Source organism: Crocuta crocuta, unplaced genomic scaffold (genome assembly GCF_008692635.1).
Source record: "Crocuta crocuta isolate KB4526 unplaced genomic scaffold, BGI_CrCroc_1.0 scaffold20, whole genome shotgun sequence".
Classification (NCBI taxonomy): domain Eukaryota; kingdom Metazoa; phylum Chordata; class Mammalia; order Carnivora; family Hyaenidae; genus Crocuta; species Crocuta crocuta.
Window position 1 is genome coordinate 4958599 of NW_027527932.1, and position 24897 is coordinate 4983495.

The 24897-nt window shown below is 36.3% G+C and overlaps 1 long non-coding RNA gene across 1 annotated transcript in view; it reads left to right on the plus strand.

The window, feature by feature from the left end:
- Positions 1-23234, plus strand: part of LOC144221373 (uncharacterized) — an 84690-nt gene extending 61456 nt beyond the window's left edge. The window contains exon 3 of the long non-coding RNA XR_013332052.1: positions 23116-23234. This is a non-coding gene — a long non-coding RNA (uncharacterized LOC144221373). The remainder of the gene's footprint in view (positions 1-23115) is intronic.
- The last annotated feature ends 1663 nt before the right edge of the window (positions 23235-24897 follow it).

Below are 24897 nucleotides of genomic sequence, written 5' to 3' on the forward strand. Positions count from 1 at the left end.
CATGGAAAGAGCCTAAGTGTCCATCAACGGACGAATGGATCAAGAAGATGTGGTTTATCTATACCATGGAATACTACATGGCAATGAGAAACAATGAAATCTGGCCATGTGTAGCAACATGGATGGACCTTGAGGGTGTTATGCTGAGCGAAATAAGTCAGGCAGAGAAGGACAAATATCATATGTTTGCACGTATAGGAGATTAGGAGGAACTTAAAGGAGGAACCAGGGGGAGAAGAAGGGGGGAAATGGTGGGGGAAAGGGAGAGAGACAAACCATGAGAGACTCTTGAATGCTGACAAAAACTGAGAACTGATGGATGTAGGGGGGAGGGGGAATGGGTATGGAGGAGGGCACTCGTGGGGATGAGCACTGGGTGTTATGTGGAAACTAATTTGACAATAAACTATTTGTAAAAAAAAATAAAGAAAGAATTAACACCACTCCTTTTCAAACACTTTCGAAAAAAGGAGGGCACTTATTTTATGACACTAGCATTATCTTGATACCAAAATCAGAAAAGAATACTATTAGAAAACTACAGGCCATTATCCCTGATGAATCTAGATGCAGAAGTTCAACAATGCATTAAAAATATCATTCGACATGATCCCACCAAGTGGGATTTATATTTGGGATACAAGGATGGTTCAACATGTGCAAATCAATCAATGTGATTTACATTAAGAAAATGAAAACAAGAATCATTTGACCATCTCAATAGATGCAGAAACAGCACTTGACAAAAGTTAATATACATTCATAATGAAAACTCTTAGTACATTAGGCAAAGAAGGAACATATCTCAACATCATAAATGTCATATAAAACAAGCCCACAGCTGCATCATACTCCATGGTGAAAGGCTGGAAGCTTTTGCTCTCAGATCAGGAACAAGAAGAGGCTGCCCACTGTTACCACTCCTATTCAACATGGTACTGAATGTCGTAGCTAGTGAAATCAGGCAATAAAAAGAAGTAAAATGTGTCAAAATTAGAGAGGAGAAAGTAAAATTAATTCTATTTGCAGACATGATTTTATATATAGAAAATCCTAAAGATTCAACCAGAAACTCTTATATCTTATTGCTGGATTCAGTAAAGCTTCAGGATACAAAATGATGGCAGAAATTTTGAAAAAAAAAATTCTATTTAGAATAGCATCCAAATGATAAAATATTTAGTAATAAACTTAAAGTGAAAGATCTCTGTGCTGAAAACTACAAAACACTGATTAAAGAAATCATAGAAGATACAAATAAATGGGAATGGATCCTGTGTTCATGGACTGGAATAATGGCTAGTGTTAATATGTCGGTTACCAAAGGCCATCTATGAGTCAATGCAATCTCTATCAAAATTCCAATGGAATTTTTTTAAAGAAGTAAAAAACAAACAAACAAAAAAAAAGCACTCCTAATATTTAGCTGAAATGATGAAAGACCCTGAGTACCCAAAGAAATCCTTAGAAAAGAAGAACAAAGCAGAAGGTACCCCACTTTCTGTTTCAAGGTATACCATAAAGCTATAATCCTCAGAATAGAATGGTGCTGGCGTAACGGTACACGAACAGAACAATGGAACATAAGCAAGAGCCCAGGAAAAAATCCAAACAAGGTTTGGGAGAAAGGAACCAACAATACCCAGCAGAGAAAAGACAATCTCTTCAATAAATGGTGCTGAGATAATCGGATATTCACATGTAAAAGAATGAAGGTGGACCCATATTTTATACCACTCACACAAACTCAGAATGAATTAAAGACCTAAATGTAAGAGCTGAAATCATAAAGCTCCCAGAAGAGAATAGAAACACATTTTCTTGACATGGGTCTTGATAATGACTTTTTGGATATGACACATATGTACATAAATTACAAACAAAATAAAAATGAACAAGCAGGACTGTATGGAACTAAAACTCTAAACAGCAAAAGAGACCATCAACAACGTGGGAAGACAACTTACAGAATCGGCGTTTGCAAACCACATATGTGCTAAGGGGTTAATATCTACCACCTATAAAGAACTCTTACAACTCTTTCTTTTTACTGTAGAACACCAAATAACCCTGCTAAAAAATGGACAAAGGACATGACTAGACATTTCTCCAAAGAAGATATTAAAAATGCCAACGGGCCAAATGAAAGGTGCTGAATTTCATATTAGGGAAATGCAATTGAAACTACAATGAGGTATCACCTCATGCCTCTTAAATGTCCATCATCAAAAAGACAAAAGATAACAAGTGTTGACGAGGATGTGGAGAAAAGGGAATGCTTGTGCACTTCTGGTGGCATGTAGATTGGCACAGCCATTATGAAAAAACAGTAAGAAGGATTCTCAAAAAAATTAAAACTAGAACTACCAAATGATCCAGCAATTCCACTGCTGGAAATATATCCAAAGGTAACAGAAAACATCAAGTAGAAGATACATCTGCACCCCGATGTTCATAGCAGCATTATTTACAATAGTCAAGCCATGGAAACAACCTAAGTGTCCATTGCTGGATGAATGGGTAGAGAAGTTGTGAGGTAGGTATATATATGTGTAGTACATCTATATACACACACAAACATATATATACAGGTGTGTGTGTGTATAATGAAATACTATTCAGCAATGAAGTAAACAAGGAAATCCTACTGTTTGTGACAACATGCTCAGGCCTTGAAGGCGTTATGCTAAGTGAAATAAGACAGAAAGACAAATCCCAAATACTGCATGATCTCATTTAGACGTGGACTCTAAAAACAACTCATAGAAAAAGAGATCAGACATGTGGTTACCAGAGGTGGAGGGTGGGGGCAGGGGGAATTGGGGAAAGGCCGTAAATACTAGAGATGCAACGTACAACATGATGAATATAGCAAACAGTGCCATTTGGTATATAGGAAAGCTGTTACGAGAGTAAATCCTAAGAGTTCTTATCACAAGGGGAATTATTTTTCCTTTTTTTAAATTGTATCTAACATAAACATCTTGTGTTAATAATTTCACAATAGATGTAAGTCAAGCCATGATACCATATGCCTACAACTTATACAGTGTGTATGCCAAATCTCGAGCTGAAAAAAAATGTTGAATACACTTAACACATACTAGAGTGGCTAAACTTTGTAAATCCTAAATATACCAAGTCTGATGAGGGTTCAGAGTAAATGGAGGTCTCTTCTACTGCTGGTGGGATCACACAGTTCAGTCACTTTGCGGAACAGTTTGCATTTTCTTGTGAAGTGAAACACATACCATAAGAAACAGCGTTCCCATTCCTAAGAATCCTTTGCTTTTATCTAGGATGCAAAAGCAGTTTTGTTCCTTTGGAACTTCCCTTTGGGGATGCCATGTTTATTTTGCTATCTTTTATTTGTTTTTCAATCCCTCCCCCAGTTACTAACTTTCTGTTCACTCGTGTCTTTTTCTGTTCTCATTTCTCATGGTTTCAAAGCTGCTTTTTGCAAAGTTTTGCATTGTAGCTCTTCTTTCAGAGTGAAACTATCTTCTACTCTTCGTATGTCTGCTCATCATGCAAACATGCATGTAAATGCTCCGGTGCTCTGGTGTCCCCTGCCTGCCATCAACTAAACCAAAACCCTGTGATCCTTACAGATACTCTTCTTATGTCATGGTCCTTAATTGTTTTTTGATCACTTTATTTATTTATTTATTTATTTCATATTTATAATTTATATTATATACATTTATGATCGCTTATTTGAAAGGTGAAATATCAAGATTTCTCTGGCAAACATAAGCTGCTGGTTTCTACTTCTGGAGGTCTAAATAAGCACTGTGAAATGTGTGCATAATACAGTCAGCTGTTTGAGGAAACGTCTGTAATATTTTCTCATGGTATAGATATGCTAAACGGTGAGTCATGTCTGAGATACCTTGTTTTTCACAGCAGATGCATTTTATATGCCAGAAAAAATTATTAGATATGATGTTTAAGTTAAAGAGGGTTAATGTTCCTGTTTGAGGAATTCGTTGTTTAGTTACCACGTAGCTCAGCCTGCAGCCTGCCACGTGAAGGGTCGTTTAGTTAGTGCACAGGGTAATGTAGCTTCCCTCACTTCCTCTTTTCTTTCTGTCTCTCCGTTTTTATTTTATGTCTTTTTCACCACTGCCTTCGTACACTTCAGTAAGTCTTCATCATAGTGACTAAAAAAGGAAAACAAAAACCAAATAATCCACAATGAAAAAGCTCCATGATGTACTTCTTTTCCATCTCAGCCTTCTCTATGACTTCTCTCTCTTCACCTGCCTTTTAGGTGTAACCTTCTCAAGGTTACATCCTCATCTTCTCTCACATACTCTCCCTAGTGAAACTCTGGCCATCGCCATCTCAACATTCACCTCCCTTCAGAGAACTACAACTCAGTATTTCCAGTCTGCTTCTCTTAGACAACACGCCTACATTTGGAACCCCTTGCGGGACAGGGATGTTATAATTAGCCCTAAATTCAACGTTCAAAATGAAAGTGGACAATGTGTAAGAGTGTACAGAACACAGCCTTCGGACTCAGACAAATCTGGCCTAAAATTTTGCCTTGACTGCTTATTCTCTTGTGTGCCTATGGAGAAGACACTTAAACGGTAAATACAGCTATAATTTTGGGAAAGCACTCTACGGAGTTACTATGAGGATTAAATATCTAATTCACTGCCTGAGATATGGTGGCACTCAATATCTCGGAGATATTCTGTGTTATTGTCCTCTGTTTAGTGCCTCTCTCTTTTACTGGAACTCTATATCCATTAGTAACATTATTGCAACCCTACTGCAATTCCTTCTTGCTCTATCTTCATATCCCATCATTGGTCAAGTCATATGGACTACATTTTGTTTTCATTTTTTCCTACATCTGTACTTATCTTTCTCTGCATTGGTTATTATCCACAACTCACATTACTGCCAAATTTTCCAATGGCTTCTTCTGCTTTCAGTCTTTTTTGCTCCAAATCATCCTTTATACTTTTATTTACATTATTTTCCTAAGGAACAGCAATAATGCCTTTATATTTCCCTCAGATTGCTTCAGTGGATCATAATTGCCTGAAGTATAATGACCGAACATCTTAAATTAGCGTTCATAGTCCTCAGTCTGATTTTTAGTTATCTGTTTTGTTTCATTTCCTACTACTCTTTATGAACTCTCTGCTCTAGCCAGATTGGATAAGTAACTGACCTCCAGAAAAAGCTCAATAAAGCATGCTCAGTGCATTTCCACCCCCTTGAAAGGTCTCTCTTCCCTTAATAAATTCCAGTTAGATGCAACTGCTTCTTCCTCAGGGTTCATGTAACATGTTGCTTGTATCTCTGTTAAATGTTTTATTTTACCTTTCTTATACCGTTGTTAGGCATGTGAGTACCTTTCTTCAGCTTAAGCTGAGTTCATTGGAAGCAAAAATGACAATACAGTAAAGCCAGTAAAATAGAAATGAAAGTAGAAATCATGACTGAGAAAAAGAACTACATGAACACATTACCCGATATGATTGCTGTGATTATTGCCAAACATTGTTCTGAACTACATTTTTTAAATTGAAGTGTAATTAGCATACAATATTATATTAACTTCAGGTATACAACATATTGATTCAACAATTCTGTATATTACCCAGTGTTTGCCACAATAAATATTATCACCATATAATATTATTACAATATCATTAACAATATTTTCTATGCTAGAAACCATAAAAATCCTAGGAGAAAACATAGGCAGTAATCTCTTTGACATGGGCCTTAGCAACATTTTTCTACATAAGTCTTCTCAACCAAGGGAAACTAAATAAACAAACAAAAATAAACTCTTGGGACTACATCCAAATAAAAAGCTCTGAACTTCTAGCTGAATAAAATTCAGTCATTCATTTTACAAATATATTTTGATATTTTGAATGCCTTCCCCAAGTCTTGCATTGTGCTAGATCCTTGAGATACAAATGCACCATGGCAAGTTACAGATCTCACATTTTCTAAGAGAAAGAAACACCATTCTTTATAAAAAAGCAAAATGTACTAATATTTGAGAGAGAATTCTCATTTGGGACCTTATGAAGGGGTCATGGAAGAAAAAATAACAGGAGCCTCAGTAATACTCTTTACAAAAATATGGAAGCAGCAATCATATGACTGTTCAAAAAGCTATTTGGGAGGCGCCTGGGTGGCTCAGTCGGTTAAGTGTCTGACTTCAGCTCAGGTCATGGTCTTATGGTTCGTGGGTTCGAGCCCTGCATTGGGCTCTGTGCTGACGGCTCAGAGCCTGGAGCCTGCTTCGAATTCTGTGTCTCCATCTCTCTCTCACCCTCCCCTGCTAGCATGCTCTCTCTCTCTCAATTTCTCTTTCAAAAATAAACATTAAAAAAAATGTTTAAAGCAATTTGTATCACTATATTAAATGCAATATTCAGAAGCATCCATGTCTAGTTCCATACTATTTTTATTAAATGTAGCCAAATTATTGCCAAGAGCATCCCTAACACATTAGTCAAATTGAGTCTATGCACTTAGTTGACATTTTGTACTAAGTAATCCTTAACTGACAACCCTTATTCCAAGGCATTCTCCAGTGTATTGTGTGGATTAGTGGCAATAACTACTAATTAACTATTCAAATACCCAAACCCTATGAAAAGTCTGCACCCACACCTCTTGAAACAAATATGTCTTTTCTTTAATTCATAAGTAATTGTCAGTGTAGCTTTAATTTAGAACATGTGCATTTTTCTCTGACTTTTAATGTTGGTCTTTGGAATCAGAACAGAGTAAGCTGGTATTTTCTGACAGGTTTCTCCCCTGAATGTCTGCCCAGATTCTGTTTCCTCTTCAGGGATTATCTTCAGTACCTTGTCCCCTTTCTCTTCCTAGTTTTCTGCATTTCCTCACCTAATGTATAACAGAAAATGGGTTGAAACTATCTATTCTATTTCTACTGCTAACAGTGGTTAGCTCTTGAACAACTGATATTCATTCTTATGCTAAGATGTGTTTAGTTTTGAAGAGGCTACTTATGTAATCTGCTGTTAATTTTGCACTCTGTGAATGATTTTCCATTGTTTGCCAAAGCATATGAGTGATTAGGAGATAACTGCTAGTGAGTCTACTGGCTTCACTTGACAAAATTTTAACAATCTTGGATAATGTAGATAAATATCCAGACACATGAAGATTTTTGATTTGAATCTTGAATGTGAACAAAGCATAACATGCTTCTTCTAGACAATGAGCTACTTGCTGGGACATATTTCAAATCCACATGGGCACTGCCTCAGCAACTGTTCAGTTCTGTGCACACAGCAAGAATTCAGTAAATGCCGAATATATAAATAATAGAAGTATTTTCCACTCTTCCATAGTCACCTTTGTATTCTTGCCAAGTCACATGGAACCTGAAATCAGGTAGAAATAACTGACCTGATGGTTAGATAACGCTCATCACTGCAGTCATACATGCCACCTTTGGAGCTAATGCACATACTAAGACATCCTTTATTGTTCTAAAGAATACAACAAACCAGAACTTTTTTCTGAATGCTGTATCAGGGTTGGCACCCTTGTTAGGAATATTAGAATTATACTCCTCCAGGTGAGAACAGTAAGCCTTCCAATGGATTTCTTTTTTGTTTGCTTTTTGGTAGAAGAGGGGTTGTCCACTAATTAGATAAAGGGCACAATATTAATGAAATTTTTCTTCCTTTAGCTACCTCTTGTTTACGGTTATGTCTACAGTTAAAACAAATAGTCTACAGATTAAAAGCTTGCTGGAATTTTCAAAAGGCGTGATGCCTGTATTAGGCTGCCCATTGCAAGTGTCAGAAAGGCTATAACTTGCAAGACCACGAAAGAGATGGGAGGTAGGGTGGTGGTAAGAGTAAAGAGATCCTTCTGTCTCATGTATTGTGGCCAGAAAATGCCAACGCCCAGCTCCGTGGCACAAAAAGCACTAAAAAGACATCTTGACATAGACAAGACTAGCTAAGTTGAGAAAAAATAGCTCAGTTACTGATTTGTTAATCAGGCTGACTAAAGGAAAGTGACAAGTCATTACTTCCAGGGAATGATTGCTCACATGTCCTACTCCCTAAGAAGCTTCTCTTCAAAGAAGTCCTGTGGTATTAAAGAACGTACAGTTGAGTCAGGAGCCCTAAATTCCGATTCTGACTCTACCAATTATGGGGTGATTTTAGGCAAGTCACTTTATTTCATTTTTTGACAAAATAGGAATCCTCTCTGCCCTTCCAACTCAACTCTGTTTTTGTTCTTTTTGTTGTTGTTGTTGTTGTTGTTTTTAAATTTCCTATTTTAAAGAGTAAGGGAGCAAGGTGTGGAGAGGGATGAAAAGAGGAAGAGAGAGAGAGACAGAGAGAGAGAGAGAGGGAGAAAGAGATAGGGAGAGGAGAGAGAGAATCCCAAACAGACTCCACGCTGGTCATGGAGCCTGACTTGGGGCCCAGTCCCATTGCCCTGGGATCATGACTTGAGCTGCAATCAGAATTACTTGCTCAACTGACTGAGCCACCCAGGTACCCCCAACTGAACTCTTAATAGCTTTTTTTTCTGCCCTTGGTTTTCTCTGCCAACATCTCATAAAAGAAATCAACCCTTTGCCTCAGTCTTTCCAGGTCAGGTTTTCAGCATCATGTTTATTCAATTTAGCTTCTTCCCTAATGCCAGCTTGCTTTGGGCACCATTTTCTGTCTTTCCCACCTCTTACCTCTATCCCTGAAGAGGTTCCTTTTGCTCTACATGTTCAAATTCCAACAACTCCTAAAGGGGCCGTGACACCTGAAGTACCAGCCAATGATGTTCCCCACGTGCCTTGTTTGGGACATGGCCAGTTAGAGATGCCTGTTAACTGGAGAAGCCCAGTTAGATGTATTTGGAGGACCCATTGAGGATATTTTGGGATGTGCTTATTAAATTCTGTAGCATTATACAAAACTGAGCTTCTGACCCTGATTCAGGGATGCACACTAATGTGGCTCCTTTACTCTCTTCTCATTCAGGCCTTTAATAGCTTATATATACATATGATACATACATATATACCAAAATACATATGTCATATATCACATATCATATCATATATATAATTGATATATAATGCATATAAAATTAATATATTTTAATATACAATATGTAATATTTGCATTGCATATTTTCTATCCTTTTACTTTCAACTTACCTAGCCTGTAGAATTTGAAGTGAGTTTCTTGTAAGCAGTGCAGATAGGTTGTGGTTTTGTTTTGTTTTGTTTTGTTTTGTTTTATTTACTCTGTCAATCTAAGTCTCTTTATGGGTGTATATGTATCATTGTTATTTAAGGTAATTATTGATATGTTCAAACTTAAGTCTGCCATTTCATTATATGTTCTGTTATGTTCCTCTACTTCTTATTCCTCGGTTTCCTTTTTCTAATCTTCCTATAGATTACTTGAAAATTTTTAGAATTCCATCTTCATTTATTTATTTATTTTTAATGTTTGTTTATTTTTGAGAGAGAAAGACAGAGAGCAAGTGGGGGATGGGCAGAGAGAGGGAGTCACAGAATCTGAAGCAGATTCCAGTCTCTGAACTGTCAGCACAGAGCCTGATGCAGGGCTAGAACTCACAAACTACGAGATCATAACCTGAGCCGAAGTCAGACACTTAACCTACTGAGCCATGATCTTGGTTTATTTATAATATTTTGAGTATACTTTTGCATAGCTTTTATATTGGTTGAACTGAATATTGTGATACGTATATGTAACTTATCATATTCTACTAATATCACCATTTTACCACTTGTACTGGAATGTGGAAACCTTACTTCCACTTAGATCCCTTTACCATCCACACATTTAAATATCTTTGAGAAGAGGTGGCAGGAAATTTATTTGAACAAATAATAGCTGAAAGCTTCTCTAACCTGGGGAAGGAAACAGATATCTAGATACAAGAGTCACAAAAGTCCCCAAACAAAATCAACCAAAAAAAGTCCATACCTGAGGGTGCCTGGGTGGCTCAGTTGTTGAACGACTGACTTCGACTCAGGTCATGATCTCACACTTCATGAGTTTGAGCCCACATCAGGCTCTCTGCCATCGGTGCAGAGCCCACTTCAGATCCTCTGTTTCTATCACTCTCCACCCCTTCTCTGTTCATTCTCTCTCTCTTTCAAAAAAAAAAATTAAAAAAGAGGTCCACACCACGACACATAGTAATGAAAAATGACAAAAAGTAGTGATAAAGAAAAATTTGAAAAGAAGCCAAGAAAAGAAGACAGATACATAAAAGGTAAACTCCATAAGGCTATCAGCTGATTTTTCCATGAAAAACTTTGCAAGCCAGAAGGGAGAGGCATGATATATTCAAAGTACTGAAAGGGAAAAATCTACAGCCAAGAATATTCTATCTACCAAGGCTATCATTCAGAATAGCAGAGATAAAGAGTTGCTCTGACAAACCAAAAATTAAGGACTTTGTGACCACTAAAGTAGCCCTACAAGAAATATTAAAGAGGACTCTTTGAGTGGAATGGAAAGACCATAAGTGAGATTATGAAAAGTAGGAAACACAAAAGCAGTAAAAGTAAGTATTCTTGAAAAAAATCAAGGAATTCATAAAATGAAAGGCGTAAAATATGACACGATATACTTAAAAAGTGGGGGGATAGGAGTAGAGAATGGACTTAAGTGAACTTAATTTAATGAACTTAAGTGACCATCAATTTAATATAGACCGGTGTATGCAGAAGATGTTATATACAAACCTGTTGGTCACCACAAATCAAAAACCAGTAACAGATAATGCAGATAACAAAGGAAGAGGAATCCCAGTATATCACTAAAGAAAACCAAACCATGAAAGAAAGAAAAAAGCCAGAGAAAAACTACAAAGTAAACAACCACAAAACAAGTAACAAGGTTGCAACATATACATATCTACAAATAAGTACTTTGACTGTAAAGGAATTAAATGCTCCAGTTAAATACCTAGAGTGACAAAGTGGACAGAAAGACAAGACCCATCTACATCCTGCTACAGGCAACTCACTTCAGATCTACAGTTTGAAAGTAAGGAAAAGGAGAAATGCTTATCATGCAAATGAATATAAAAAGAAACCTGGAGTAGTACCACTTATATCAGAACAAATAGACTTTAAAACAGAGATTGTAGAAAGAGACAAAGAAGGGCAGTATGTAACAATAATAAAGGAGACAATCCAACAAGAAGATAAAATGTTTGTAGATATTTATGGGCCCAACATGAAAGTACTCAAATACATAAAACAGTTAATAACAAACATAAAAGAACCAATTGATAGTAATACAGTAATAATAGAGGACTTTAACACCTCACTTACATCAATGGACAGATCATCCAAAGAGAAAATCAACGAAGAAACTGACTTAATGACACGCTGGACCAGATGGACTTAACAATTATGTTCAGAACATTGCATCCTAATGCAGTAGAATACACATTCTTTTCAAGTGCACATGGAACATTCTGCAGAATAAATCACATATTAGCCCACGAAACAAGCCTCAACAAATTCAAGATCAAAGTCATATCATGCATAGTTTCTGACCACAGTGGTTTGAAACTAGAAATACATCACAAGAAAAAAATATGAAAAGACCACAAATACAAGGAGGTTAAATAACATGCTACTAAACAATGAATGGGTCAGTGGTTTGAAACTAGAAATCCATCACAAGACAAAAATATGAAAAGACCACAAATACAAGGAAGTTAAATAACATGCTACTAACAATGAATGGGTCAAGCAGGAAATCACAGAAGAAATTTAAAAAGTACATGGAAACAAAAATGTAAACACAGTGGTCCAAAACCTTTGAGATGAAGCAAAAGCTGTCTGGAGTGAACTTTATAGCAATATGAGCCTACCTTAAGAAGCAAGAAAAATCTCAAACCTAACCTTACACCTAAAAGATCTAGGCAAAGAACAACAAACAAAACCTAAAGCCAGCAGAAAGAAAGTAATAATAAAGATTAGATGAGAAATAAATGATACAGAATCTACAAAAACAAACAAACAAAAAAGCCGATAGAACAGATCAGTGAAACCAGGAACTGGTTCTTTCAGAAGATCAACAAAATTGATATACCTCTAGCCAGGCTCATAAAAAGATGAAAGAATCAAATAAACAAAATCACATTTCAAAGAGGGAAAATAATAACCAACTACACAGAAATACAAACAATTGTAAGAGAATATTATGAGAATCTGTATGTCAGTAAATTAGACAACTTAGAATAAATAGATTCCCAGAAACCTATAGCATACCAGAACTGAAGGAAAGAGGAATAGAAAAATTAGAATAGACAGATTACCAGCAAGGAGATTGAATCAGTAATAATAAAAAACAAACAAACAAACAAAGTCCAGGACCAGATGACTTCACAGTCACAGAATTCACCAAATCTTTAAAGAAGACTTAACACCCATTCTTCTCAAACTATTCCAAAAAATAGACGAAAACTTCCAAATTTACTGTATGAAATTAGCATCATCTTGATACCAAAAACAGATATAAAGACACTAAAAGGGAGAAAGAGAGAGAAGTACAGGCCAATATCTCTGAAAAACATAGATGCAAAAATCCTCAACAAAAAACTAGCAAATAAAATCTAACAATACATTGAAAAAAATCTCTCACTGCAGCCAAGTGGGATTTAGTTCCAAGATGCAAGCATGGTTCAGTATTCACAAATCAATGTGATGCATCACATCAATAAGAGAAAGGATAAGAACTATATGATCATTTCAGTAGATACGGAAAAAGCATTTGACAAAGGACAACATCCACTCATGAAAAAAGCCCTCAATAGAATAGGTTTAGAGGGGATATACTTCAACTTAATAAAAGCCATATATGAAAAACCCACAGTGAACGTCATTCTCACTGAGGAAAAACTGAGAGCTTTCCCTCTATTGTCAGGAACAAGACAAAGATGTCCACTGTTACCCCTTATATTCAACATAGTACTGGAAGACCTAGCCACAGCAATCAGACAACAAAAAGAAATAAAAGCCATCCAAATTGGTAAGGAAGAAGTAAAACCGTCACCTTTTGAAGATGATATTATACTATATAGAGAAAACCCAAAAGACTCCACCAAAAACCTGTTAGAACTATATAAATAAGTTCAGTACAGCTGTAGGATACAAAGTCAATGTGCAGAAATCTGTTGTGTTTCTATACATTAATAAAGAAGCAACAAAAATGGAAATTAAGGAAACAGTTCCATTATAGTTGCACCAAAAATAATTAAGTTACCAAGGAATAACCCCCCAAAAAAGATGAAAGAATAGTACACTGAAAACTATAAAACATTGATAAAAGAAATTGAAGATGACACAAAAACACCTTTCATGCCCATGGATTGGAAGAAAAATACTGTTAAAATGGCCATACTACCCAAAGCAATCTACAGATTTAATGCCATACCTACCAAAGTACCAAGAAAATTTTTCAAAGCACTAGAGAAAGCAGTTTTGAAAAACAAATACAAAGCTGGAGGTATCATAGTTCCAGACTTCAAGTTGTCTTACAAAGTTATAGTAATTCAAAACAATATGGTAATGGCACAAAAGTAAACAGATCGATGGAATAGAATAGAAAACCCAGAAATAAACCCACAAGTGTGTGATTATTTTAATGTCAACAAAGCAGGAAAGAATATCTAATGGGAAAAAGACAGTCTCTTCAATAAATGGTATTAGGAAAACTACTGGACCACTTTTTTACACCATACACAAAAATAAACTCAAAATGGATTAAACACCTGAAACCATAAAAATCCTAAAAGAGGACACAAGCAGTAGTGTGTTTGGCATCAGCCATAGCAACATTTTTCTAGATATGTTTCCTGAGGCAAGGGAAATAAAACCAAAAATAAACTATTGGGACTATATCACAATAAAAAGCTTCTTTACAGAGAAGGAAACATTCAACAAAACTTAAAGACAGCTATGGAATGGGAGAAGATATTTGCAAACGATGTACCTGATAAAGGGTTAGTATCCAAATTATTTAAAGAACTTATATAATTCAACCCCCTAAAAACAAATAGTCCAATTAAAAATGTGCAGAAGACATGAACAGTCATTTCTCCAAAGAAGATATCCAGATGTCCAAAACACGTTCAACATCGCTCATCATCAGGCAAATGTAAATCAAACTACAATGAGATATCACCTCATACCTGTCAGAATGGCTAAAATAAAAAACACAAGAAACGACAAGTGATGGTGAGGATGTGGAGAAAAAGGGACCCTCTTGCACTGTAGGTGGGGATGCAAATTGGCTAAGCCACTCTGGGAAACAGTCTGAAGTTTCCTCAGAAAGTTAAAAATAGATCAACCTTACAATCTAGTAATCATATACTGGGTACTTATCCAAAAAACACAAAAACACAAATTCAGAAGGATCCATGCACCCCTGTGTTTATAGCAGCATCATTTATAATAGCCAAACTATGGAAGCAGCCCAAGTTTCCATTGATAGATGCATGGATAAAGAAGATGTGGTGTGTGTATATGTATGTATATTCAAACAATCAGTAGAATATTATTCAGGCATAAAGAATAGAATCTTGCCATTTGCAACAATGTGGATGGAGTTATATGGTATAATGCTAAGTGAAATAAGCCAGAGAAAGACAAATACCATATGATTTCACTCATGGAATTTAAGAAACAAAACAAATGAGTAAAGGAAAAAAAGAGAGAGGGGCAATCCAAGAAACAAACTCTTAACTATAGAGAACAAACTGATAGTTACCAGAGAGGAGGTGGTGGGGAGAATGGGTGAAATAGATGATGGGAATCAGAAAGTACACTTGTCCTGAGGAGCACTGGGTGATGTATGGATTGTTGAATCGCTATGCTGTACACCTGAAACTAATATAAGTCTGTACACTGGAATCAAAATTTAAAAAACGTAAAAAATAGTTGAAAGAGGCTATTTATTGTTTAATTGTACCTTTTAATCTTCTCAGTCTCATCCATCATTCTGAAATTCCACGATTACAGGTGTTAAGATGTTGTGTCTGAAAACCATAGGAAAAAAAGACACTTTTTAGTAATACTATGGACTTAGATACTNACTATGCTGTACACCTGAAACTAAATTAGTCTGTACACTGGAATCAAAATTTAAAAAACGTAAAAAATAGATAGTTGAAAGAGGCTATTTATTGTTTAATTGTACCTTTTAATCTTCTCAGTCTCATCCATCATTCTGAAATTCCACGATTACAGGTGTTAAGATGTTGTGTCTGAAAACCATAGGAAAAAAAGACACTTTTTAGTAATACTATGGACTTAGATACTAAATTGCACGAGTATGCCAGAGTTGTTTCCACTGCAAAATCTGCTTTACTTTGCAGTGAACAGCCAGTCTTCATTATTGTTATATTATTAGTTCAGTCCTAATTTTTACATTTGAGCTGCTGTTTCCGTTTTAAATGTGGCTCCCGTCTCGAGTCGGTTTTGGTAATGTCATGTTTAAGTTCAGGTGAATTCTTGTTTGTAACCTTATCCTAACTCTTTTTCTCATCAGAAAAAAACTACTATCATGTTCATTTTCACTTTCTCTGAACACAGAGTATATTACAATTTTTCAGATATGAGTAAATGTTTAAAAACTTGTGCCAGCAAGGTGTGGAAGGCATCACTATGGAAACGATTAACGCAGTGCTGGCTCCAACTGACATCAAGAAAGCCATTATGGAAACATACAAACTGTTAAATGAAACTGATTTGGATAGCATATCCTCCTTCCAAGGCAATTAATGGGGGAAATAACTTTTCTTATCAAAGCATTGTTGCACATGGACGAAAGTATCGCTGTTTAGCCTTGTAGAACTAGTATAATGCATTATGATAAATAGAAGCATAATACCTCCCTAAGAGAAAAAGTCTAATTTACTGCAACCAATTGTAATGCAGATTTCTTAAACACTTCTGCAAAATTACATTCTGTCGCATCAGCTAATATAGTATCAAACTTACCAGAGGGAGGAAACAAGGATATTTACGAAAATGGATTATCTTTAGTGCACTTGTGGCTAGAAGACATAGTATACTTTCCTTTGAATTTCTCTATTTTGTGTTTTTAAGACACTGTCTTTTCTCTATTAGAATGTAACGTAACCAAGGGGCACTTGGGTAGCTTAGCAGTTTAAGCATTGGAATTCGGCTCAGGTCTTCAGCTCACAGTTTGTGAGTTTGAGCCCCACATCGGGCTCTGTGCTGACAGCTCAGAGCCTGGAGCCGGCTTCAGATTCTGTGTCTCCCCCTCTCTCTGCCCCTCCCATGATCATGTTCTGCCTCTCTCTGTCTCTCAATGATAAATAAACGTTAAAAAATTCTTTTTATAAATAAATAAATAAGTAAATAAAAGAAACCATCAAAATACGTAGTAGAGAAAACAGGCAACAACCTGTTTGACCTCAGCCAGAGCAAGTTTTTGCTGGACAGGTCTCTGAAGGCAAGGGAAATAAAACCAAAAATGAACTACTGAGACCTCATCAAGATAAAAAGCTTCTGCACAGCAAAGGAAACAGCCAACAAAACTAAAAGGCAATCTATGGAATGGGAGAAGATATTTGCAAGTGACATATCAGATAAAGGGTTAGTATCCAGAATCTGTAAAGAACTTACCAAGCTCAACACCTGAAAAACGAATAATCCATTGAAGAAATGGGCAGAAGACATGAATAGACACTTTTCTAAAGAGAACATCCAGATGGCCAACAGACACATGAATAGATGCTCAACATCACTTATCAACAGGGACATACAAATCAAAACCACATTGAGATACCACCTCACACTTGTCAGAGTGGCTCTGGAAACTACAGATGTTGGCGAGGATGTGGAGAAACAGGAACCCGCTTGCACTGTTGGGGGTTTGCAGACTGGTGCAGCCACTCTGGGAAACACTGTGGAGGTTCCTCAAAAAATTAAAAAGAACTATACTATGACCCAGTAATAACACTACTGGAATTTATTCAAAGGTTACAGGAGTGCTGATGCATAGGGGCACATGTACCCCAATGTTTATAGTAGTGCTTTCAACAATAGCCAAATTATGGAAAGAGCCCAAATGCCCATCAACTGATGAATAGACAAAGAAGTTGTGGTTTATACATACAAAGAAGTACTACTTGGAAATGAGAAAGAGTGAAGTCTTATCATTTGCTACAACGTGGATGGAACTGGAGGGTATTATTTATTATGTTAAGTGAAATAAGTCAGTCAGAGAAAGACAAATATGTTTTCACTCATATGTGGAACTTGAGAAACTTAACGGAAGACCATGGGGGAAGGGAAAGGGAAACATAGTTTCGAGCAGAGAGGGAGGCAAACATAGGAGACTCTTAAATCAGAGAACAAACTGAAGGTTGATGGGGGGAAAAGGGGTAGCAAGAAAATGGGTGATGGGCATTGAGGAGGGTACTTGTTGAGATGAGCACTGGGTGTTGTATGTAAGCAGTAAATCACAGAAATCTACCCCAAAAACCAGGAGCACACTGTATACACTGTATGTTAGCTAACTTGACAATAAGTTATATTAAAAATAAATAAATAAATAAAATTTATAAATAAATAAAAGAATGTAGCTAAAGGTGCACATATTTGGCTCCAAAGATTTCTCAAACAATTTATTTGTACAGTGAGGGTAGAGCCAGTCTTTTCAATTAAGCAAATAACTTCCATTCCATTTTGTTTCATAGATCTACCTGTATTCACAGATTAAATTGTTTTGAGTAGTATATGTATTAAAATGTGAGCTCTTGGAGAGCAAATATCTGTGTATCTTACATGCCTCGGCACCAAGTAGAGACTTAATAAATTTTTGATTAATTAAAATGCTTAGTATTGATTAACTGGTCATTTTAATCCATTTTGAAAATAACTTAAGGATGATTTTTATTTGTGCATAAATAATTTTATTGAGTAAAGGAAGGTAAAATAGAGATAGGAGATTTGGTAGCATTAGTGATTATCGTTTGTACTTCTCTTACTCTAGCATATTAATTAATTGTATTTTTTGCTGCTCTCTGCTAATTTCTTATGACCAATGCTACCAACCCTTCTTCTCTGAGATCTTCTTCTTTGGTGTGAAATATCGATCACTTCTGAGCCCTGTGGCCCCAGAAAGTGAAAATTGTTAAGAGATCTCTCTACCCCTTTATGTTCTTGGAAAGAACCACCCTTTTTTATTCAGAGATAAAACTCATCTGCACCCCACAGTGTGATTCCCATAATTGCCCATCCTTCTGCACAATGGCCTTGTTTACTTGCTTTCATAGACCTCATCGTTTCTCCTTCTTTGAGACATTCTGCGTTAATGAATATTTTTCCTACTGCAACAGCCTGAATAAAATCATCCCTTAATTATGCAGTCCATCTTTCACATTAGAGATGCCTTGGAATTGAAATACATGATTAAGATAAAATAAACAAGATAAGTCAAACAAAAACAATAAATACCTCATTAAGCAATAGAATTCTATTTTAAACTGTACACATACATATGATGAAAGTATTTAACAGCAGATCCTAGAGACAGTAGTAAAATTCAACAAGTTACTGGGTTAAAATAGTCTCAATAATAGATTATTTAATTTCATGTGTTTTAGAGAGTTCATTATAAAACTGTGGACAAATATGAGTTTATAGTCATTTCAGTAATAATCAACTGTTTAAATACAGAGAAATAGCAGTCCAACTGTACTTTAAAGTACTTCGGGTACTGTATTCGTTTCCTATTGCTGCTATAACAAATTATCATGAAATTAATAGCTGAAATGCACAAATCTGTTTAATAGTTCTGGACATCTGGAGTCCATGCGGTGCCTGAGTGGCTTAGTCACTTAAGTGTCCAACTCTTGGTTTCAGCTTACATCTGATCTGGCAGATTGTGAAATTGAGCGCCACATAGGGCTCCATGCTGACAGCATGAAGCCTGCTTGGGATTCTCTGTCTCTTCCTCTCTGCCTTTTTTAAAAAGTCCAAAAGTGTCTCATTGCACTAAACAAGAAGTCAGTAGGGGTGCGTTCCTTCTGGAGGCCCTAAGTGTAATCTGTTCTCTTGCATTTTCCATCTCCAGAGGACACCCACGTCCCTTGACTGATGGCCTCCTTCCACCATTTTCAAAGCCGGCAATAGTGAGTTGAGTCCTCATCACATCACATCACTCTGACCTCTTCCATTTTCCTCCTCCATTTCAGAGGAGTCTTGTAATTACCCTGGACCCAACTGTGTAATCAAACATAATACCCCCATCTTAAGACCAGCTGATTACCAATCTTATTTCCTCTATATATGTCATATAACATATTCATAGGTTATGGGAATCAGCACTGGAACATCTTCAGGCAGCCGTTAATCTGCCTACCACAGATAATATATTCATCTTTACCCTAAGTGGAAGTACCTTGAGTTTTCCTGGCACAAACAGTTCTAGGAAAATACTACTGTAGATGCAGTTTCTCTACTCTTGTCTGAGACCTTTTTCCTTCCTTTACCCAGACTTGTTCCTGCTCCACCTAGGCCTTGGACCTAATTTGCCTCATTATCCTTCTGCACAAACCTGTTCTCGGAAAGGATCTGTGCATTCAGCCCTAGTACGGGTGTGTGCAGCAGTGGCCTAATGCACGACAGATCTTCTCTCCCTGGATTTTTATAGTTCAACAGATGGTAACATGTCTACTTTTAGAGATAAATGTGTGGATGTGGGAAGTATTATGCTGGTGGAGGTACTTTAAAGAGCTTTAGACTCTTTAGACTAAAGCTTACTAGCTTTAGACTGTGCTATGTACAAAGCCAGCCGTGTAGATGAGATCGCTAGGGCTGTGCTCTTGTTAAACTTCTACCAGAAAAGAGAGTTTTCAGTTTGGGACCTTAGAGCATAATTAAATGACTGCCCTAATCCCTTACCTTAACCTAGTCCCAGAATCTCCACGTGGCAGAGAAAATGAAACAAAACAAAAATCCTTTAAACATGCATTGCCCATGAAGTCATTACTTCTCATATAGGTCTTCTTTATTTTTTTGCATATTCAATCAAATCAACCCATATTTATTACTTCACAGTTTATTTTATTTTATTTATAGTGTAGTTAACATATTTATTAGTTTCAGATGTACGGTATAGTAATTCAACAATCCCATATATTACTCAGTGCTCATCAAGGTAAATGTACTTACTTTTAATCCCCTTTATATATTTCACCCATTTCACCACCCACTTCTCCTTAGGTCATCTAGAAAGAAGATAAAATTATTAATTTTAGTAATAAAAGAGAGGATGTTACTGCAGATCATAATATCCAAAGAAAGAAATCTTACGAACCAAATTTTATTCTACTAAATTGAACAACGTAAGTGAAATAAACATATTTTAGAATGACACAAAATATCAAAGTTCACTGATAAGGAAATAGAAAAACATGAAAAATTAAATATCTTCTAAATAATGAATTCATAATTATAAATATCCTCATAAATGTTTATAAACCAGAGAGATTTCTTGGTGAATATTCCCAAGAAAGAAGAAGCAATACTAATTACATTAAAACCTTTCCAAAAGTTATAAAAGCTCTCTCCTACTCATTTTAGGATGGCAACATTACCCTGATACCAAAGCATTGAGATCGTACAAGGAAACTATAGATTGTATTTTTCAATAACATAAATGCAAAATTCCACGAATTTAATGAATTAAAATGAAATATTAGCCAATCATGTCTATTATTATAGATGATAATTATTCATAGACTTTTTCAACAAATGGTGCTAGGATAAGTGAATATACACACAAAATAATAAAATTGAAACTTTATCTCATAACACATACAAAAAATAACTTAAAATGAGTTAAATGCCTAAATAAAATAGATAAAACTATAACATTCTGAGGAGAAAGCACAGGGCTAAATCTGAATAACCTCAGATTTGGTAACAGAGCCTTAGCAATGACATGAAAGAAAGAACAACAAAAAGAAAAAACAGATAAATTAGACTTCATCATAATTTAAAATTTTATTCTTCAAAGGATACTATCAAGAAACTGAAAAGCCAATGAACAATATAGTAGAAAATACCTCAGATCACATATCTGATGAGGTATTTGTATCCTGAATATATAAAGGACTCTTACTGCTAATGAAAATTTAAATTACAGTGAGATATGACATCATGACCATTAGAATAGCTATAATTTTTTTTAAAAGACAAATTTTGTCGATAATGTGGAGAAATTAGAATCGTCATAAATTGTTGGCAGTATATAAAATGGTGCAACCACCTGGAAAAACAGTTCAACAGTTTTTCAAATTTCAAAAATAGACTTAAATATGACCCAGCAATTCCATTCCTGGTAATCTACTCAGGAGCAATGAAAATATCTGCCCCTACAAACCTGTTGGCATAAATATTTATGGCTACATCATTCACTATATGGCCAAAAGGTGGGACAATCCAAATATCCACCAACTGATTAACAGATAAACAAAATATGGTGTATTCATACAGTGGAGAATTATCTGATTACATGGATGAATCCTGAAGTCATGATGCCTGGTAAAAGAAGCTGGTCACAACACATGGTTTGCGATTAATTTCTATGAACTATTCAGATTAGGCAGATATACATAGAAAGACTGGTGGTTGGCTTAGGTATGGGGAGGATTTGAGGAGGGGGTGGGTAATAGCTAAAGGGTATAAGGTTTCTTTCTGAAGTGTTAAAAATGTGGTAAAATTGTGGCAATGGTTATAAAACTCTGAATATACTAAAAAATCATTGGACTATATACTAAATAGATGAATTGTATGATACATGAATTATATTTCAATAAAGTTGGTGACTGCATACTTTCCCAGTGTGAGGGTGCAGCTCATAATCAGCTTGCATTATAGAGCTGCCTAGGGTCCTGCCTGGAGCCCAGAAGAGCCGGTGGGTACCTTCCACCCCCTCCCCCTCTGGCTCACTCCAACAAGAAGGCCAAGTGTCCAGCTTCTCCCTGGAAGGAACTTGTCCACACATCTAGCATTCCAATCCCCTGAGCCATCTGAGCAACTGCCACCTAAATCATCTAGCTCTGGGCACATGTGTCCCACAGTATACGAAACAAAGAGGCAATTATATTTGGGTGCAAAAGCATTCCCAGCAATTATACCCTTTGGCTCAGCCCAGAGTAAGTATGCAAAAATACCAAGCTCTAGATTTATCCCAGGTAGGGATAGACTGTAGATTTAATGTCCTGACAATCCCAGCAGCCGCCTGAGGAGTGGGCTTCCAGTTAGCCTGCATTGGGAAGCCAGAGGGACAGAAAACTAGTAATCCTTCAGAAGCCCAACAGGAGAGCATGCTGAAACCAGAATACACCTCCCAAATATTTTGTTGTAAGAAAAATCCAGACATAGAATTCACACTATGTGATTCCATTTATGTGAAACTCAAGAACAGGCAAAACTAATTAACTTAAGGCAGAGAAATCATTGTTCATGGGGAATGGGGATTAATGAGAAGCCAATATAGAAGTGAAACTGATTAGGAGAAATAATTTGGAAGGCACATCATGGTCCCAAGGAGTTAGGATAGTAGCATTAGGCCTTGTCATATGCATATATGAAAGAAGTATTTATTTAAATATTGGTAGGAGATAAGGCAACTGCTACTCCTTAAGCCAATTTTTTTTTTTTTTTGCTTACACAACACAGTGCCTTATGATCTCATCGTTCATACTAGCTCATTTTTTTTAAGTTTATTTATTGATTTACTTAGAGAGAGAGTGAGAGAGCATGAGCAGTGGAGGGGCAGAGAGAGGTGGAGAGAGAGAATCTCAAGCAGGCCCTGCGCTGTCAACACAGGGCTCGAACTTATGAGCCCCGAGATCATGACCTGAGCCAAGATCAAGAGTCAGATGCTTAACTGACCATGCCACCCACCTACCCCCACAGTACTTACTGCTTTAACTAACTCTGTAAAACTTGGTAAAGTGGTTCAGTGAGAAAGGAATAGCTAACTCACTAATACAGAATAGTTAAATAACTCACTACTATCCACTGTTCTCCAACAGAGATCTGCATGGGGAAAGACTTGTTTGTGCAGAGAAAAAGAATAGCAGTGCCCACGCCATAGGAGTGCCCCAAGTGGAACACACTGGAGTCCCCAAGACACCGCAGAAGAGATCCGACACTTTCTACAGGTAATAAAGTGTCCAATTCCTTATTGTTATGTTTGACTGCTAACTGCTTTTATACCTCACTCTTCTCCTTTTCTCTTGCACACTACATCTGGGAAAGTTGATAAGAAAGTTCAAGTATTCCTTCCTTAAGCACCTATGGGGCAATCATACTACATAAATCCCTGCCTACCCATAGGGAAGAATATTCACACCAGCTCCATCCACTGACCAAAATAAAAACTCCTGCTCTCTCAAGCCATTTTTGGACCAGCTTGGGAAGCCTGCCTTGCTCTCCTCCTTATGTAAGCAGTCAGGCTTTTCATGCCTTCGTGTGTGTGTGTGTGTGTGTGTGTGTGTGTGTGTGTGTATGTGTGTGTGAGAGAGAGAGAGAGAGAGAGAGAGACTGACAGACATCATTAGTTTTGACATCCAAACCAAATCTGGGGAGGTGATACATCCTAATTCTGCAGAGCACCGCAGCGTTATGTACTCTGAAGGACACTGGGGCTCTAAACGTTGGAAGAGGAGAAGGAATTAAGTATCAATAAGAAGTCTTTCTGTTTGACGCTTTGCGTAAGCTTAGCTGTATTTATGGAGGTGGAGTGGAACGAAACCAGATGTAGAGATCTTCAACTGGATACCAGTAGCACTAAATGAAAGGCTGAGACTATATCAGACGCTTTAGATGGGAAGATTAAGTAGAAATCTGTCCAGCTTATTTTATGGTACATGAAGTATTACAGTAACTTCAGGGAATTTTTCATGTGTAGCTTTGATAAGCAAGAATGATGATAGAGTTAAAGGTCTATTTCAGTCTTTTAAGTTCATGGATTTTTTGTGTGTGTGAACTTGGTATAACCTACCCAGATAAAGACCAGGCATTTACACTAGCAATACTGAAAACTCACTAAGCTTTATCAGTGTCTTTGCATATACATGCAAAATAGAAATACTTGGGGCAAAAAGTAGAATTACCAGACTGCATTCATCCGAATAAAATTCGAGTCCGTTTACCACTGAATGATTTAGGGTGATTAAGAATTGATATTATATCAAAAAAAAGAATTGATGTTATATTAAGGATATATTTGTTTTAAAAAGACAAACATGGTATTTTCTTGATTTATAAATATTCCCCACTGACATCTCCATGGTTTTTCATTATGATTTATGCTGCCACTTGGTCTAATTATGAATTAATGATTAGATTTGTTTAAAGATTAATTTGATAAAGTGAACATTCATTCACTTTAGAATGAATTTAGAAGAGAAATTGTCAGTGATAACTAACTCTGTACTGATGATCAGAAAACAGGAATGTAAGAAAAATAACGCTTGCCTGCAGTTGACCATTAACTTTATCCCACTGATATTAACAACTTTTAATGGCATTCTTTAATTAACCACGGTCCTATACTTACGTAGTTATCCAAAACTTTTCTTTCAAGTTTGTTTTCTTTGCAAAGGTTTTAATCAGAACAACTGTGATCTTAAACCCCTTTACATTCAAATTCTTCATTTTTAAGAGCACTCTGTCCAATTCATTTGAAGTGTAGTCTGCTTACAACTGAGTGCATCTTGACATTTGAGAATTAATATAGGCCTCAAGAGAAAGTGCAATTTACTCATTTTCATGGCTCTTCGAAATTTACTGATGTATATGGTCATATTAAA